General features: G+C 36.1%; 1 protein-coding gene across 5 annotated transcripts in view; it reads right to left on the bottom strand.

Annotated features, from left to right (window-relative positions):
- The window catches only part of Macrod2 (mono-ADP ribosylhydrolase 2), a 2,042,921-nt gene that overhangs the window by 1,732,723 nt on the left and 289,466 nt on the right, over nucleotides 1-20,732 (bottom strand). The gene's annotated exons all lie outside the window — the stretch shown is intronic.

The raw sequence follows: 20,732 nt of genomic DNA, 5'->3' as shown, positions 1-20,732 counted from the left end.
CACTGAATTTACTTTAATATTAGTTCACCCACTGTTGAAAACAATAGTGGCATTTAAAATTATAATTTCTTTCTCCTATTTAGCATGATTAGCAAATCTTCATTTACCATAGTCTTGGATTCACAATTACTGTCCTTTTGGTTTGGGACTTTTGGTCAAATTAGGAAAAACAAACACATACTTATCAACAACATTAAGAATTTCAAAGTTCTCTAAAAGCCAATGACTTATTGAATGGTTTCTATTTTATAAATAGCAGAAGCCTTGCCTTCATGAATTGTGTTGTCTAGAAGTTTTAGGACATAACCATAATCTACTGAGAGTTTATTGCTTCTGAAGTACAGAGGAAGAAGCAATTACATCTATTTGGATGGATCACCAAGACTTCATAAATAAGGTAAAATTAGGGTTAGGTGTTGAAGGGTAAGAAGGAATAACAAGAAAGCAAGAACAGCGGATCTGACAATGGAAAGAAAATAATTAACAAAATCACAAAGACAGAAAAATGGACAGTGTTTCTCAAACCCCGCTTTGCTCAAAATCACTTAGGAAGGTTTTTACTAAGACACTCAAGCCTCAATACAGACTTACTAAATTAAAATCTCTCAGGTTAACTATGGGCATTTATATTTTTTAAAATTCCAAAGACAATTTTGATACTGTAAAAGACCATTGATGTAGGAGATGTTCCGAGAAAGGCCAAAAGTCCAGTTGAAATACAAGTAAGGAAGTTAAGACAAGAAATGGGGCTGGGGCTGTAGATCAGTGGCAGAGTGCTTGCATAGCACATGTGAGTCATTGGGTTTGATACTTAGCACCTCATAAAAAATAAACAATTAAAATAAAGGATGTTGTCCATGTACAAATACAATTAAAAAAAAAAAAGACTGGAAATGATATGTATGTCAGGCTCTGTAGTATATTGAATCCCAAGCTAAGATGTCTGCATTTACATTCTTCACCAAGGCTTTGTGAGTACCTGGATCAATAAGCAATGCACTTTAGTAACATTTTGTAGAAATAAAAATACACATAAGAATGCAGAGAAAATCTGGGAGCAAATATACAAGCTAAAAGGCTATGCAATATTTCAAGTAAAGGAAATAAGGGCTTGAATAGTGCATTGACAGTGCTGTGGAGTTAGGAAAAGGAAGGATATTCCTTCCTAATGTCCCAAAGATAAAGGAAGGAAGAAAGGAAGGAAGGAAGGAAGGAAGGAAGGAAGGAAGGAAGGAAGGAAGGGGAAGGGAGGAAGGAAGGGGAAGGGAGGAAGAAAGTCAGAGAAAGAAAGGCATACTTAAAAGATACAGGAAAGAGTACAATGTTGAAGATGATGAACATTTTCAGCACAGGTAAGTAGAATGCTGGTGAAGCAACAAAGATTGAAGATGGGAGAAGCAGACTTCAGAATATTTTGTACATACATATTAGGTATGAATGAGTGATGTGTGCACATTCAGGTTTACATTTGCTAATTATGAATAATAGTGCCCACTTTTAACCCTCAGTAGTGACCTAGTTTGGATGATTAAAATCATCTAAGGGATTCAAAATACTTTTATGTTATGTCTCTTAATAGGTTCAAAATCAAGTCTGAAGACAGAAGCTCAGCATTAAGGAAAAGAATTCATATCCAAGAGGTTGTTATTAAAGTTGAGAGGGTAGATGAGACAACCAATAGGAAGAGAGGAGAAAAAAGAGATGAGGTAAAGGACATCTACCAGGTAGGGTAGAAGAGGGAGAGTAATTCAAAACAACAAATTAACAATAAAAGGAGGGGTTATAGAAGGAGAAAATTGTGGTGGGAAGAAAACAGAACCAATTCAAAAATAAAAGTATTTTTAAAAGATGTCAAAAATATAGTCCTGATGCGATCATAGCATATGACACTACTGAACACAAAAAGAAAGAAAAAAAGAAGAATACCCTCGGGGGATTATAAAAGCAGTATTTGCAGAGTAATAAGGCAAAAGTCTGTGGGGTATTAAGGCTAATGGGAGATAAAGAAAGCAGAAAACAATGATTAAAACTACTCTTTCCAAGATCTAGGAAGGTGAAGAGGTCATAGTAGGTCATGGGGAGGCACAAGGTAGATAAAAAGAAAGTGAATACAGAAAGGAGATTTATTGATCTCAGGAATAAGATTGGTTGTACAGATAGGAATCTACAAAGAGGAGAGGCAGCTTATTTAATAAAAGAAAAGAAAACCTAGAGGCTCAAGAGGTGGGGGATCCAAATCATGCCTGCAATTCTAAGACAAAGTAAAGGCTGTGACAAAGAAATTATAGTTTTGGTAAAAATCACTAGTAAAGAAGAAAAAATCAGAGAGAAAGGTTTGGTATGAAGTTAAGGTTTGTAATACAGGTCCTAAGAAAGATGAAGAAATGTCCCAAAGATAAAGAGGTTGGATAAGCAGATGGTTAGGTGAGCAGATGGAAAAGGAAGGACATTCCTTTTTGAATAAGGTAACAAATACAGTCAGTTCTTTCATGGCTGGGGAAAACATTTTTGAGAATCTCTACCTACATTCCACACTCCACCCCTCCCTTAGGTTCATTAAATACTGGTAGTAAGAGATGGAGAAGATAACAAGGAAGATGTCATCCTCAGGGAACAGATATCAATTCTGCAAGGTTGTAGAAAGATTTAGAAGAAAAATTTCAATCACAGAAAATTGGAACTCAAAAGAAAAAGGTTAGATGGGCCCATGAGAAGTAATTAGAAGATAGATTAGACAAGAGGTCATACTTGCATATGGAAAAGAACAAGAAACAAGAAAGCAGAGCAGGAGAGGGCATTTCATCTAGGATATTAACAGAAGATCACAGACAAAAGGAGATAGATCATTGGAAGTCAGCAGAACCTCCCGGATAGTAGAGGCATTCTGAATAGATGGAAGAGAAAAACTAAAATAACCTAATTAACCTTGCTCTATTCTTTGAACATCAAACAAATTAAATTTAACTTTATCTCAAAATACACACTGAAAAAGTGTTTCCACCTATGAAAACTTTTACCCAGTCTTTCCCACAAGTATCATAGGATTTCTGGTGAAGGGGTAAGCAAATCACATTATGTACCCATCCCACTCCCTACTTTTATATTACATGGGTAGAATGAGATTAGAAATGAACTTGAGGTCTCCCTTGAAGATTTTTTATTTTTTTCTTTAAGAAGTTTCAAAAGAAAGCATGCAGCCACAGGGTGTGGAAGTTGGGGATAATGGGATTTTACAGACTGATTGTGTTCAAGCATAAAAGCAGTGCTTCTTTTTTAATGCCAGCTGCCTAGAGAAGAGGGAGGGCAGTCTAGACAATTACTACCCAAAGTAATTACCCTTGAATGTATACTAGGGTTCTGATTATTCTGATATTACAAAGCCGAGGCTAGTTCATAGCTACATTCCTTTAGAAAGCATGCAGTCACTGATGGAATTCCATATTTTAATTGTCTTGATATGGAGACCAGTGTTAATGCATTATTCCAGAAAAGTCTTGGTAAAACAAAAACCTAAGAAAACTCTCTCTTATTAAAATAAATTCCATAGATATTGGTGACATTTTATACATACAATGGGTTTAAAGGTGCCTGGTGATTAGGGTGCCACTGCTATGACACTGCCTTTCATTGAGGACTTGTTAAGTATTTTATATATTTCATTGTCATTTAATTCACACAATGGTAAAGATAGGAATTACTATTCTTATTTTTCAGATGACTTTTAAAAGTCAGAGATATGTTATTCATTCAACATTTAACAATGGTTTATTGGGCACCGACTCAATAACTATGCTTAGGACTGGTATACAGCAGTAAACCAAAAAGACATGGAGATTATAGTTTGGAGAGTACAGGAATTCAGATATCAAACAGAACCTAAATTAATATAAAATGAAAATTTGTGATAGTGCCATGATAGAGAAAAACATGGTTCTCTGAATGAGCACAACAGGACAATATATTGAGATTAAATAGCTAAGGAGAAATCTAAGACCTGATGGATAAAGAATCAGCTGTGTGATGAATGAGAAGAATAGTATTCTGAACACAGGAAACAGGAATGGGTTAAAAGTTTCAAAAAGGGAATCATAGTAGTGTGTTTAAGAATTGAAAGAATGTCTCATGCACAGTAAGCAAGATACAGGAGAGATCAACAAAGCAAGCCTGGGAAGGAGACTAGACTTCATTGTAGTTTAAGAGAAAAATCAATGGAGGGTTTTTTAACAGGAAAGGGAAAGAGCAGGAAGAGAAAGAAAGGAGGAAGATAAAGACAATGAAAAAGAGAAGGAAGTCCTCAGTCTGCGGGAATCACACTCTCAGATTTCAACTGTAATAAATAACTCCTGCTACTGTGTGGATAAGAATTAGTACAGAATGATGGTAGTAAGTAGAGAGAGGAGAAAAAATGCTCAATATACTTTGAAACTATAATGGAATCCTTCTTGCATTTGTATAGTTAGTAAGCAGTGCTACAAGTAGTCAACTTCTTAAGTGTGAGCCCTTCACCATTCTCTTAAATATACAGTAAAAAGAAACACTTCAGTAACTTTAAAAGATAAATTTTAGTCAAAACAAAATCCTTTTACTAAGATAGTAACTAGAAGATATTTTCAGGATTAAATCTCAAAACTCTTTGTTGGCAAATGTAGCTTTCTCTTTCAAGGTTTACAGACCTTTGTACTACGATGCTGAATGATAACTTCTGGTTATCATTAGTAAATGGCTATAAACTGCCTTATAACATTTGTCTTATGGCTTTCAGTCTTTTAAAACTCAGAGTTGGTAGACAAATCTTAATGTATGGGTTTACTACAATACTGCTTCATGATCACTTTGTGTCTTCTAAGGATCATCTTATAACAGAGGGGAAAAGTACCAGGTCTCCTATGGCTTTGTGTGAATTTGAGAAATATGAGAGTACTACTGCCAAGTTTATCAAGGAAAAGAATGCCAAAATTGGTTTTTTTTCAATAATATTTTGAAAAAAATAATAACCTTTGAATTACTGAAATTCTTTATTCAGAGTGTATGTACCAGACATACAAGAAGACAGATAGGTATTAAAGATCTATGCCAAGTACATACTTTTAGCCAACATGTCATAGAATCTTGTGTTTTAAAAGGTTTCACCAATTTTGGTGATGCATACTAATTATTAAATCAAAATCATAATCACTTTATTATCATAAGAATATAATGTTGGAGGGTTATTACTGAACTGTAATTAGTTTACATTTAAAAATTTACAATAGGGGCTGGTGTTGTGGCTTGGAGGGAGAGCGCTCACCTTGCATGCATGAGGCACTGGGTTGCATCCTCAGCACCACAAAAAATAAAATAAAGATATTGTATCCACCTATAACTAAAAAATAAATATAAAAAAATACAATAGAAAAACAAGCAGCTAATCTATGGCTCACAATATTTATCTAATCATTGAGCTAACTACAGGTTCATCATACTTACAATGTGAGAATTAAATGCTACATTGATTGTTATTATTATTGAATATACTTGATATTTTACTCATGGGTTATTATCCATCACTCCCATTAAAATGCAAACTCCACGAAGACAGAGAATTATTTTTACTCCTATTTTACTAAATTTCATAAACTTATGGAGCAATACTTAGCATCTAGTTGACACATAAAATCATTGTTGGATGTAGGAATAAAAAGTAAATGAACTTCAAACAATTCTATCACTGTCATCTGAAAAAACCTTGGTGGAAGCTTTCTATAAACTGCAGAGCTTTCTACAAATGTAGAATATTCTTACTAACTTCATAATACATAGCATAGACAATTTACCAAACATCTCACATCTGTTATCTCCTTTTCTTGTAACTGAAGAAAGAAACTGAAGATCAAATAGATATTGCAGCTTTCTCAGTATAAAAAAGTAAAAACAGTACAATGAGAATTCCAACTAATAAGGTGATTCCAAATCCAGGTATTTTAACTCCAGGTCACCTTCCTTTCTGTGTTGCTCTCTTTGTTTTGACTGGCTGACGCCAAGTGTGCAAAACAAAATACAATGAACACTCTATTAAACCACATGTACAATTGATATTTGAGGTGCTGAATAAGAGCATTTCTTTGAAATAAAGAGATCTGGGTTCGCATCCAGTTTCTGCTACTTATTTGGAATATGCCTTGGGCAATAAGCTAAACTTTCTAAGTCTTAGTTTCACCTTCTATAAAATAGGATAATAATAGTGCCTTTTTAATTGTGTAGAATAAATTATATATTTCAAGTAGAGCATTTAACTCATACCTAGATCACAGTAAGTGCCCACTAAATTTTATTTTTACCTTTATGATAAAGAAACAATTTTCTGGATCTGACATTAAAACTGACATTTGAAAACAGTGTGACAAAAAATGGTAAGCAGAGAAACAAGATCAACAGGCTTTGTCGGCTTTCCTGTTTCCCCTCTATACCATGCACTAATTTTACAGAGGCAAATGCTAACAAAGGCATATTTCTCTCTCTCCCTAACACAGGAGAGTGCCCATTATATTTCCCTGCTATCTTCCCCTAAAAGAGCAAGTGGGAATGTCAAATGCTAGAAAGGAAAAGAAATAAAGATTTCTTTTTAAACATTATCTTAAACATTTTAGAAATTAAGAAGTCTTCTTTGCATTGTTGTTAATAAGCCCTTGTTTGTTTGTTTGAAATGAATAACTATCTAGATGATTATTTCTTTGTTTGTCTTTCTTATTTTTGTTTTGCTTTCAATGGTGAGGAATGAACTCTGGGCCTCCTACACACTTGTACACTGGGCATGTTCTCTACCACTGATCAACATCCCAGTCCTAGATGATTACTTGTTAAGTCAAAGACAGAATTACTAAAATGAATCCAGTGTATAAGCACCAGGGACATTGTGAATTAGCTACTGATGGTGGGAAAGATAAAGTGTTAACAGCCAGGTACATGTCTCAGGCAACTACAGTCTTCTGTAAGTATAAAAGCAAATTGCAACACCCAGGCTATTTCCTTCTAGATGTGAATCCAAATTAGCATGTCCTTGCTTTAGAGAGGAGGGAGATCTAATCTCTGTTTTTTTCATGAGTTTAAACTTTTTTATTTGTTTGTTTAATTTTTTAGAGCACATACTCATTTTATTTTATTTTTTTTATTGGTTGTTCAAAACATTACAAAGCTCATGACATATCATCTTTCATACATTTGACTCAATTGGGTGATGAACTCCCATTTTTACCCCAAATACAAATTGCAAAATCACATCGGTTACACACTCACATTTTTACATAATAGCATATTAGTGACTGTTGTATTCTGCTACCGTTCCTATCCCCTACTATCCCCCATCCCCTCCCCTCCCATCTTCTCTCTCTACCTCATCTGCTGTTGTTCAATTCTCTCCCTTGTTTCCCCCGCCCTTCCCCTCACAACCTCTTATATGTAATTTTGTGTAACATTGAGGGTCTCCTACCATTTCCATATGCTTTCCCTTCTCTCTCCCTTTCCCTCCCCCAACTCGTCTTTGTTTAATGTTAATCTTTACCTCATGCTCTTCCTCCCTGTTCTGTTCTTAGTTGCTCTCTTTATATCAAAGAAGACATTTGGCATTTGTTTTTTAAGGATTGGCTAGCTTCACTTAGCATAACCTGCTCTAATGCCATGCATTTCCCTGCAAATTCCATGATTTTGTCATTTTTTAGTGCAGAGTAATACTCCATTGTGTATAAATGCCACATTTTTTTTTTATCCATTCATCTATTGAAGGGCATCTAGGTTGGTTCCACAGTCTAGCTATTGTGAATTGTGCCACTATGATCATTGATGTGGCAGTATCCCTATAGTACGCTCTTTTAAGATCCTCAGGAAATAGTCCAAGAAGGGCGATAGCTGGGTCAAATGGTGGATCCATTCCCAGCTTTCCCAGGAATCTCCATACTGCTTTCCAAATTGGCTGCACCAATTTGCAGTCCCACCAGCAGTGTACAAGTGTACCCTTTTCCCCACATCCTCGCCAACACTTATTGTTGTTTGACTTCATAATGGCTGCCAATCTTACTGGAGTGAGATGGTATCTTAGGGTGGTTTTGATTTGCATTTCTCTGACTGCTAGAGATGGTGAGCATTTTTTCATGTACTTGTTGATTGATTGTATGTCCTCCTCTGAGAAGTGTCTGTTCAGGTCCTTGGCCCATTTGTTGATTGGGTTATTTGTTATCTTATTGTTTAATTTTTTGAGTTCTTTATATATTCTGGATATTAGGGCTCCATCTGAAGTGTGAGGGGTAAAAATTTGTTCCCAGGATGTAGGCTCCCTATTTACCTCTCTTATTGTTTCTCTTGCTGAGAAAAAACTTTTTAGTTTAAGTAAGTCCCATTTGTTTATTCTTGTTATTAACTCTTGGGCTATGGACATCCTATTAAGGAATTTGGAGCCCGACCCCACAGTATGTAGATCGTAGCCAACTTTTTCTTCTATCAGACGCAGTGTCTCTGATTTGATATCTAGCTCCTTGATCCATTTTGAGTTAACTTTTGTGCATGGAGAGAGAAAGGGATTCAGTTTCATTTTGTTGCATATGGATTTCCAATTTTCCCAGCACCATTTGTTGAAGATGCTATCCTTCCTCCATTGCATGCTTTTAGCCCCTTTATCAAATATAAGAAAGTTGTACTTTTGTGGATTGGTTTCTGTGTCCTCTATTCTGTACCATTGGTCCACCTGCCTGTTTTGGTACCAGTACCATGCTGTTTTTGTTACTATTGCTCTGTAGTACAGTTTGAACTCTGGTATCGCTATACCTCCAGATTCACACTTCCTGCTTAGAATTGCTTTTGCTATTCTGGGTCTTTTGTTTTTCCATATGAATTTCATGATTGCTTTATCTATTTCTACAAGAAATGCCGTTGGGATTTTGATTGGCATCGCATTAAACCTGTAGAGAACTTTGGGTAATATCGCCACTTTGATGATGTTAGTTCTGCCTATCCATGAACAGGGTACATTTTTCCATCTTCTAAGATCTTCTTCTATCTCTCTCTTTAGGGTTCTGTAGTTTTCATTGTATAAATCTTTCACCTCTTTTGTTAGGTTGATTCCCAAGTATCTTATTTTCTTTGAGGATATTGTGAATGGAGTGGTTTTCCTCATTTCCATTTCAGAAGTTTTGTTGCTGATACACAGGAATGCCTTTGATTTATGCGTGTTGATTTTATATTCTGCCACTTTGCTGAATTCATTTATTAACTCTAGCAGTTTCTTTGTAGACCCTTTTGGGTCTGTTAAATATATTATCATGTCATCCGCAAATAGCGATAATTTAAGTTCTCCTTTTCCTATTTTTATGCCTTTAATTTCTTTTGTCTGTCTAATTGCTCTGGCTAGTATTTCAAGAACTAAATTGAATAGAAGTGGTGATAGAGGGCATCCCTGTCTTGTTCCAGATTTTAGAGGGAATGCCTTCAGTTTTTCTCCATTTAGGATGATGCTAGCCTGAGGTTTAGCATATATAGCTTTTACAATGTTGAGGTAAGTTCCTGTTATTCCTAGTGTTTTGAACATGAAGGGATGCTGTACTTTGTCGAATGCTTTTTCTGCATCTATCGAGATGATCATATGGTTCTTGTCATTAAGTCTATTGATGTGGTGAATAGCATTTATTGATTTCCGTATATTGAACCAGCCTTGCATCCCAGGGATGAATCCTACTTGATCATGGTGCACAATTTTTTTGATATGCTTTTGTATTCGATTCGCCAGGATTTTATTGAGAATTTTTGCATCCAAGTTCATTAGAGATATTGGTCTGTAGTTTTCTTTCTTTGAAGTGTCTTTGTCTGGTTTCGGGATCAGGGTGATATTGGCCTCATAGAATGAATTTGGAAGAGCTCCTTCTTTTTCTATTTCTTGAAATAGCTTGAAAAGTATTGGTATTAATTCTTCTTTGAAGGTTTTGTAAAACTCCGCTCTATACTCATCCAGTCCAGGGCTCTTTTTTGTTGGTAGTCTTTTGATGGCTTCTTCTATTTCTTCCTTTGTTATTGGTCTGTTTAAATTGTGTGTGTCTTCCTGACTCAATCTGGGCAGATTGTATGACTTAAGAAATTTATCGATATCTTCTCTATCTTCTATTTTATTGGAATATAGGGTTTCAAAATACTTTCTAATTATCTTCTGTATTTCTGTAGTGTCTGTTGTGATATTGCCTTTTTCATCCCATATGTTAGTAACTTGAGTTCTCTCTCTTCTTCTCTTCGTTAGCATGGCTAAGGGCCTGTCAATCTTATTTATTTTTTCAAAGAACCAACTTTTAGTTTTATCAATTTTTTCAATTTTTTTGTTTCAATTTCGTTGATTTCTGCTCTAATTTTAATTATTTCTTGTCTTCTACTACATTTGCTGTTGTTTTGCTCTTCCTTTTCTAGGTTTTTGAGGTGTAGTGTGAATTCATTTATTTGTTGGTTTTTTTCTTTTTTTGAGGAAAGAACTCCAAGAAATGAATTTCCCTCTTAAAACTGCTTTCATTGTGTCCCATAGATTCTGGAATGTTGTGTCTGTATTGTCATTTGTCTCTAAGAATTTTTTTATCTCCTCCTTTATGTCTTCTGTAACCCATTGATCATTCAGTAACATATTGTTCATTTTCCATGTGATGTAGGATTTTTCCTTCCTTCTTTTATCATTGATTTCCAGTTTCATTCCATTATGATCAGATATGGTGCATGGTATTATCTCCACGCCTTTATATTTACTAAGAGTTGCCCTATGGCATAATATATGGTCTATCTTTGAGTAGGATCCATGTGCTGCTGAGAAGAACGTGTATCCACTTGATGTTGGTTGATATATTCTATATATGTCGGTTAAGTCTAGGTTATTGATTGTGCTATTGAGTCTATAGTTTCTTTATTCAGCTTTTGTCTAGAGGATCTGTCTAATGGCGAGAGCGGTGTGTTGAAGTCACCCATAATTATTGTGTTGTAGTCTATTTGACTCTTGAACTTGAGGAGAGTTTGTTTTATGAACGTTGCAGCTCCATTGTTTGGTGCATACAAATTGATAATTGTTATGTCTTGTTGGTGGATGGTTCCTTTTAACAGTATATAGTGTCCTTCTTTATCCCTTTTGATTAACTTAGGTTTGAAGTTGATTTTATTCGATATGAGTATGGCCACTCCTGCCTGCTTCTGGGGGCCATGTGAGTGGTATGATTTTTCCCAACCTTTTACCTTCAGCCTGTGTATGTCTTTTCCTATCATATGAGTCTCCTGAAGGCAGCATATTGTTGGATTTGTTTTTTGACCCAGGTTACTAGACTATGTCTCTTGATTGGTGAGTGTAGTCCATTAACATTTAAGGTTACAATTGAAATATGATTTGTACTTCCAGTCATGTTTATTTATTTATTTATTTTAGTTTGGTTAGTTTTTACTTTTTGGTTATTTTCCTCCCCATTTACTGAGATACCTCCCGCTGTTAGTTTTGGGCACTATTTTTCAATTCCTCTTCTTGTAGTATTTTGCTCAAAATGCTTTGCAGTGCTGGTTTTCTGGCTGCAAATTATTTTAGCTTTTGTTTATCATGAAAGATTTTAATTTCATTGTCAAATCTGAAGCTTAATTTTGCTGGATACAGTATTCTTGGTTGGAATCCATTATTTTTCAGCATTTGAAATACATTGTTCCAGGATCTTCTCGCTTTCAAAGTCTGTGATGAAAAATCAGTCGTTAACCTAATTGGTTTACCCCTGAATGTAATCTGCCTCCTTTTTCTCGTAGCTTTTAATATTCTCTCCTTGTTCTGTATGTTGGATATCTTCATAATTATATGTCTTGGAGTTGGTCTATTACAGTTTTGAATGTTTGGGGTCCTGTAGGCTTCCAGGATTTGGCAATGCATTCCATCTTTCATCTCTGGGAAGTTTTCTAGAATTATTTCATTTAATAGGTTGTCCATTCCTTTGGTTTGAATCTCTATGCCTTCTTCTATCCCGATGATTCTGAAATTTGTTTTTTTTATGACATCCCATATCTCTTGAATAGATTGCTCGTGGGATTTAAGCATCTTTTCTGTGTTGACCATATTCTTTTCATGTTGATAAACTTTGTCTTCATTACCTGATGTTCTGACTTCTACTTGATCTAGTCTATTTGTAATATTCTCGTTTTAGTTTTTAATTTGGTTTATGGTTTCCTGCATTTCTAGGATTACTGTTTGATTTTTTTTTTTAAGATCTCAATCTCCTGGTAAAGCTCATTCTTTGCCATTTGAATTTGTTTGTTTAATTCATTTTCAAAATATACTTTTATTGCTTGGACTTGCTGTCTTATGTCTTCTCTAATATTCCTTTCCATCTGAGTTAGGTATGTCTTGAGTTCTTTCCCTATCCATGTTTCTGATGCTTCTAGGTCCTCCTGTAGATTTAAGTTGTCCTGCATTGTTTGTACTCCTTTTTTCCCTTGTTTCTTCATGATGTTCACGTTACTTTCCAGCTCTATTTGATTGCTGTGTTTCTGCTCTCTTCTATAGATTTGTTTTGGTTTGGTATATCTCTGTTGTCTCTCCTTTGTGTTGGTAGACTATGCCTGCTAAAGTGGATTCCGCTGGGAAGGAATTCCGATGGCCAAGCTCCAGTGACGTCACCTCTCTGCTATGGTGGGCCCCAGGCTCCTTGCCGGGGTGTCCGAATGGGGGGGTGGGACTGCACTGTCTCTGGTTGGTTTCAGCTCCCGGTTGCCGGCAGGCGGGCAGACTCCAGCCGCCCAGTCGCACAGGCAGCCGGCGGGCGATCTGTCGCTGGCGGGCGGGCGGTCTCCAGCCGCCCAGTTGTGCGGGCAGCGGGTGGGCTGTTGCAGGTGGATGGGCGATCTCTAGCCGCCCAGTCGCGCGGGCAGGGCGTGGGCTGTCGCCGGTGGGCGGGCGATCTCTAGCTGCCCAGTCGCGCGGTTGGTCGCTGGCGGGCGGGCAGTCTCCAGCCGCCCAGTCACGCGAGCAGCGGGTGGACTGTAGCCGGCGGGCGTGCGGTCTCCAGCCGCCCAGTAGCGAGGGCCTGGCCTCTAGTCCCCTGGTTTCTCCTGCTAGACCAGATTTCCTCTGAGTGATGCCTCTCGGCAGTTCAAACTGTACTCTGGGCCTGCCGTTTGTTGGGTGTGGAGGGTGGCTATTGGGAACCCCGGCACTCTATTGTTTTGATTTTTTCCGCTTGCCCCTCCCCCAGCGCTGGCAAGACAGGTTTCATTTTCGCTGCTGATGGGAGAGGGAGTTGAAGGTCAGGTGTCTCTAGTTTTCCCCGCGTCTTTATGCAGGCTCGCTCTGATAATCCCTCCCCTGGAAAGCCTAGGAGAGATTTTATGCAAATTCCCCGCTGTATGGGAGATGAGCTGAGTAACACACACCTGTTTTATTGTCACTGTCGGAGAGTGGTGGTGGTTACTTCAGCTCTCCAAGATGGTGGCCGCTGGTTTCCTTGGTGGAGTTTCCATTGTGGAGGATAGAACTGTACCGCTTCCTTCCCCATCTGAAATCCCGAACTCAGCCCGGGGCTCAGTGAGGGTTCAGCCAGGAGGATTCCACAGAATCCACAGCAACATTTCTCCCTGCCTGCTGGTCACTTCTCGGCGGCGCCCCGCCGTCTTTAGCCGCGGGGCGGGCCACACGGATCAGTCAGCCCAGATCTCCGGTCGCACAGTTGGCTCGTGTTTGAGACTCAATTACCGGACCTCGGTGCTGGAAATCCTTCCTCTAGGTTTCGGTGCACCCCCATTTTGCTGTAAGTTCCTAACAAGATAGTTTTTTGTCGTTCTAACTCGTTATTCACCTGCGCAGTGGCGTGATACACGGGGTGTGATGCACTCTATTCGCGGCCATCTTGGAGTCCATGAGTTTAAACTTATTTCATAGTCTATCAATTGCTGATCTTTTCCAGCTACAAGAACTCAGTTAACATGTTTCTACCTCTATGAATGTTGACTAAAGTCCTTAAAGGGTTAGCCTGAGTGAAAAATCAGGCTTCAATGTATATTATAGTGCAATAGAAGTGAACCTAGAAGAAGTGCAGTACTTCACAAACACCTTAAACATTTCCTTCCCCAGACAGATTTCATTCACACATTTCCAATTCTTCACCCTTCCTTAGAAATCCCAGACATAGATAGTAGTAGGAGCCATTAAAAAAAAAATTAACACTTCACCTTCACTTGGGAAGAAATAACAAGGAAAAACAAAGCAGTTCAAACTAAATTGTTAATAAATATGTGAAAGTGAATTGATCTGTCATTTCAAAGTTAAAAGAAAAATGTTACGTGTGACAAAACAAATATTTAATGATCAAATGAAGGAAAATGAAACTATTTATCAAATGGCCACAAAATGCTTAAGTATTTGTGAAGTAAAGACTTTCCTTTAATATTAAGAAATATAGGGTTAAGAATACCTTGAAAGTATGTTAATCCTTTTTTTCCTCTCCTTCAACCAGTTGGTAACAGATAAGAGTAACCAATTCATTCTTTTAAAATCTTTCTAAGATAAGGAATTCTAACGTATTTTAGAATCTCTGCTAAAATAAGCATTATTTAATGTAGACATTAAAATTTTATACAGTTACCTTCCAGAACCCCATCACCACCACCAGTAACTACTACTATCAATAGGAAATACAGAAGGATGACAAGATATTGGCAAATTCAAACATGTCATTCTTGCATGTAGGGTTGAGTGGTTAAGAAAACAAGGTTCTGGAATTGAGCCAACCTAGTTTCAAAACACATTTGTTCTACCATTTACTTGCAGGATAACTCTGGGAAAATTATTTATTCTCTCTGAACCTGCCTTTCTTAATACTGTGTGTGTGTGTGTGTGTGTGTGTGTGTAGTGCTGGGTATTGAACCCAGGGCTTGTGCACATGACCCAAGCATTCTACCAACTGAGCTATATTCCCAGCCTACTACTTTCTTAATATTACAAGATTAGTAAATAAATTAAAGTACATGAAGTACTTAGTATAGCCTGATAATATAGTAAGGCATAGTATTTGGTGATTTTTGACAACATTTTGCAGGATTAATAGTGTGGGTTCTAAAATGTGGCTTCTTAGGTTCAAATCCAAGCTTTCCACTGGTTACTGACTTAACTTGCGAAAAATTATTTTAGCTCTCTATATTAATATTAGTAAATACAGAAAAATGATTAAGATAGCATATTGTACATGGTAAATAGTCAAAAAACAATAAGTATAAATGTTACTTAAACTGAAGGCTTATGGAAGCTGAAATTTAAAGAGAATATCAGAAATTTTCTCTTCTGAAACTTTAATTGATGATAGCATTAAAAATAAATCAATACTATCAACCCAATTCACATTCATAAATCTTTCATATAACACCAATATGTAATTATGTATAGATCATACTCCTAGTGAAGTCTCACTAGTTTTAAGTTTCCCAGACTTGCCTGATGATACAGATCACCAAGAGATTGTAACTCAGCAGGTTTGGGGTGAGGCTTGGAATCTATGTATAATCAGCTTCCCAAGCTAGTCCTATGGGTAGGCAAGCTTGGAATCGCTGGGCTAGTTGAACTTTTGCCCAACCATAGAACCTGAGAAAAATATCTAGCAGTCACATCCACCTAAGAGAATTATGGTTTTATAAGTATTGTGTCATGGAAATAGGAATACTAAAAAATATTTCTTTATTCAACAAACATTTTACTGAATATTTATCAGTACCAAATACTGGAGGGACAACTGGGCATACATTAAAGCAAAACTCATACTCAACAAATCAGTCTATAAAGGTTAATTGGAAAGCAAACATACTCTTTTTTTTTTCCAAACAGGGATTGAACCCAGGAGCACGTAACCATTGAGCCACATTCCCAGCCCTTTTTATGTTTTGTTGTGTGACAGGGTCTTGCTAAGTTGCTTAGGGCCTCACTAAATGGCTAAGGCTGACTTTCAACTTGCAATCCTCCTGCCTCAGCCTCTTAGCAGCTGGGATTACAGGCACGCACCACCACACTGGGCTTGTAAACCTTCTCTTAAAAAATAAAATTACTGGGGGCTGGGGTTGTAGCTCAGTTGTAGAGCACTTGCCAAGAACATGTGAGGCACTGGGTTCAATCCTCAGCACCACATAAAAATAAAATAAACAAAACAATGATATGGTATCCCTTTACTAAAAAAAAGTATTAAAAATGAAATTACTGGAAGAGTCAAAATGGCAAGCAGAGAGGAAGAGCATCATTGACAAAGATACCTATAATTATATGCTACCATTAGTCCTTAGGAGTTCAGAAAGAATATGGATAAGTATTCTGGTGACCAAGATGTCTGGTTCTTTGAGAAATCTATTATAGTTATTTATGACAATGATACCATTGCTAAAGAGCTAAAAATGCTAATAATTTAGAATATCCAAATAACAAATTCAATGGAAAAATTTTTAAGGGTATAATCATTATTTTTCCCTTGATCCTTCTGAATATTAGCATTTAGAAACAAAATATGGTTGGAGTAAAATTAGCACAAATGTGGATTTGATTTTTTTCAAGAAAAAGATAAAATGAGCTTTCATTCTTCCAAGACCCATGTTCACCCCACAAAAAGACCACATATATGTTCAAACTATTAGCAGTAAGCAATCTAGAATCTAGTAAGAACACAAGCAAAACAATGGTATGAATTAATTCTTGTTCAATAATGCCAAAATAACATTAATATCATTCTATTGAATAAAGAAAAATTATAAGATATAGTATAGGAAATTTCTAAACTTTTTCCAATGTAGTTCATTATTAATTTCATTAGGCAGTGTGGTCAAGAAATTTATGTACCAGTTTATTTATCATTGTTTATTTATATAGTTATTACAGCTTAAGATCCAAGGTAATACAATAAAATCATTAGGTATAACAGTAAATTCACTAGGTAATTGTCAGTACTCTCTTGGTCAGGAATTTCTAGCTCTATGCATAAATTTAGAATAAAATGAACTTAAGTGTAATTATCATAGTTTTTCAAATAGTATTAGTCCATAGGCACATAGTTTAAATAAGACATATAATAGGTATTACTTAAAATATGACCTTCAGGAACAAAATTTCAGGTTTTTCAGTTATCAACAGGCCCAAGAATTAAGAAAACAAAAGGCCACTTAGGACTATTATAACTACTCCTGACAGATTATTGGTGTAGTGGATAGATAGACTTCTTTTCCTATTTTTTTCTGACTTTACAAATTTCCTAATAAGAATGTACTACATTTTTTTCCTATGACTAAGAAAAACTTTTTTCTTTATTTCAGGAAGTTGCCTGAAGGCCCATTTTTTTTTGAATACGTATAGCAATTATAACAAGGCCATATATAAACTTTTTTCCTTGAAGTTGTTGAATCATTCTCCCTCAAAGAAAAATTGTCTTAGGTTCTCTTCATTTTGTCTAATAAAAAATAATTCAAGAAAAAGATAAAAAGGAGCGAAATTCTATATATTACTTCCAAATGTAGATCTTCTAAAGGATGCTAAGTGATGATATTAATAGCTTCACTGGTAGGGATGAAAAAAATTCTGTTCATCTGCTATGTGATCCAAAGACACATAAGTGAAAGCTGGAAAATAAAGAATGCTTATCCTTTCCTAAAAAGAAAACAGCCATTGGAATGTGGACATAAACACTGAATGGGCTTTTATTACTCATCCTTTACCCTTTCCACCTCCAATTTCCTACTCCCCGCATCTTTATTTTATTTTTTCCTATTCTGTTTTTTCCTTTAGCATGTCTCCACAACCAGTTCCTTAGAACGCACTCAAAGGCATTGCCATTCTCAATGATGCCACTATGAATTTAAAAAGGGACAAATGTAGTCAGACACTGGAATATGTGAAGGAAATCTATTAAGCCTTCCATTCAGACAAACATGGCTATTTCCTAACTTACGATTGATTTGTTAAAAGTATACTAGATTGCATTTATGAGAAAGGTTTAGTTATTTCTCCTTGAGCCTTTTTCCAATTTTCTTGAGTACCATGCTGATTCAATCAGTCCAGTTTCCCTGATTTAAAGCCATTTTAGAAGGCAGTAAGGATCCAAAGGGCAAGGAACTCACAGTGAGTCTTTAAAAATAACAACATAGAAAGGCATCTACCAAAGTGAGTTCAATACAATGATCTGGACAGAGTCAGAAGATGTACACCATTTTAATCCAGTGCCTTCAGCTACTTAAGATTCAGATTCCTGGCTGGACACAGTGGCACATGCCTGTAATCTCAGCAGCTCCAGAGGCTGAGGCAAAATAACCAAGAGTTCAAAGCCACCCTCAGTAACCTAGCAAAGCCCTAACCAACTCAATGAGATCCTGTCTCTAAATAAAATATAAAAAGGGCTGGGTATATAGATCAGTGGTTGAGTGCCCCTGGGGTTAATCCCTGTATACCCCTTACCAAAAAAAAAAAAAAAAATTGAGATTCCATTGCTGACTGTAAGACTTCAACTGACATAAGACTTCAGCTGACATACTCTTCAAAGAATCCACACAAGAGAACCCACCAATGCCTAGTGACAGAGCTTTCTGAGGTTTTCAACCTGGAACCTATTTGTTTAGGGTTTATACAATGAATAAACAACTTAAGAGACTAATAACATAAATGCCATCACTATGTTCCAATCTAGAAGTTTTTATTACAGCAAGTTTAGCCCTGGGCAAGCTGCAACAATCAGCACATTGTGATAACAAATACACACTGAATTTTCTTTCTAAGCAGTGTGCAGCACTTGAGTTGTTCCTGAGAATTCATGAAACAGCTGTAATCAACAAATTATAGTTGGAACAGCTAGATATAACATTAACGATTTTCCTGCCTTAATTGTCAAAAAAAAAAAAATTGCTTGCTTTCCAAATGAATACTATCAACTCTAACTTTTAGTAAGATCACCCAAACTAGTTCAATTGACATGACAATTAATCCCAACCTTTTCACCACCATAACACGCTCTGGGATTATAACTCAATTTCTAGAAAAGAAAAAACTAGAAATGGATGCAGATGATGAAATAATTTACCAAAATGTACCACCAGAAACAAAGTTAAATGAGAGAAAATTGCTGATTTTTTACCCCCAAGTTTAAAAGATCATTGATAATGTTGAAGGTTCTTTCTGAGTATATGGTAAAATATGGCTTACTAATTGGAGTGTATTTGCAAAGTTGGAAAATCTGTTTTCTTCCCAGTTCACTATTTTGTAAACTTTTGACACATAAACTTACTGACCTTAAATTTCATAACTCTAAAGGTGCTCAATAATAGTTATACTAGACCATGCCCAAAGGATATTATTTCTCAAAACAATGAAAATAACTGAAAAATTATCAAATTTTTATTTAAAGTGAATAAAGTTCATAGCATCCTGAATAAATTCATGCACTCATATTAGAAACAAAGTAAGAGTGATTACTATGTGCATGGTGGAAAATCTTGGACAATATATAAATTAAAAATACAGATATTTTCAAGAAGCCACTGACCTAGTAAGAGATAGTGGGGAAAACACAATAATGCATCAATGTGAAAAAAAATGCCCCAATAGAGAAACATATACATGACTATACAAAAAAGAAGAGTTACCTGAATCTAACTGGAAGAATACAAGAAATTTGGGGATTTGATTGTGAAGATACTCTATGAGTAATTATAAATATAGGTATTTAATAAAAGTATCTAATCCAAGGTAAAGATTCAGAATAATTAGAGTATCAGTGATCACTGAAGTCATAGACATACACCAGAGAGGTCTGGATGATTATGAGGGGAAAAAACAGGTAAAATGGAATTTTGGGCAACAAAGAGAAATTTCCCAAAAAGAATAAGAAAAAGAATAGCTGCTCCAATTTCCTAAATATTTGAGTTCCTTGGAATTCTGTTTTAGGCCCTCTTCTCTCTAAATAATGTACAATTCCAGGATCTAATCAATTCTTTGGTTCCAGTTGCCACTGATAGTATGTCACTGGTTTTTAAATCTGTATTCATGCACTAATTTTCATTTCTAAACTTCACAACAGAATTAGGAAAGAAGGATGTCATAGAATCCAAGAAAGAAGAGAATTTTCAAAGGAAGTCATCAATATTCCCATGTATGGAGGGAAAGCAAAGAAAGATAAATAATAAAACATGTCCATTGGATTTAGAAAGAATATATCACTATTGACCTCTGACCACTTTTGAATGCATTAGTTACAAAAAAGGGACAGACTATCCTTCCAAGGAGTTTGACAATGAGGAGTAAAGAGATAAGACAAAAGTTAGACAGGAGTTATGGAAGAGAGAAAGAAAACAAGAGACAGGAGAGAATATTAGTTTTAAATGGGAGAAACATTATAGGTTTATGTTGAAGAAAAATACTTCTGGTCCACTCTTTGCTGCTATAATAGAATATCAAAGGCTAGGTAATTTATAAAGAAAATAGATTTATGTGGCTCACAGTCACAGGAGCTAGGAAACCTAAGAGTGCTGGCATCTGGCAAGGGCCTTTGTGCTGCATCATCACAAGGTGGTAGGTCAAGTGAGTGTATAAGACAGACAGGAAGTAAGACCAAATTCATCCTCTCTACCAGGAACCCACTCCCATAACTGACCCACTTCTTTGATAACCTACCCACTCCCACTTTAATGGCATTAATCCATTACAGTGACTTAATCACCTCTCTCCCATCTCTTAGTGTTGTCACAGTGGCAATTAATACCAACATGAG

Source organism: Marmota monax, unplaced genomic scaffold (assembly GCF_021218885.2).
Source record: "Marmota monax isolate L192 unplaced genomic scaffold, Marmota_monax_Labrador192_F-V1.1 WCK01_AAM20220418_F8-fsc00005, whole genome shotgun sequence".
Taxonomy (NCBI): domain Eukaryota; kingdom Metazoa; phylum Chordata; class Mammalia; order Rodentia; family Sciuridae; genus Marmota; species Marmota monax.
This window is presented reverse-complemented; position numbering and strand designations above follow the sequence as displayed.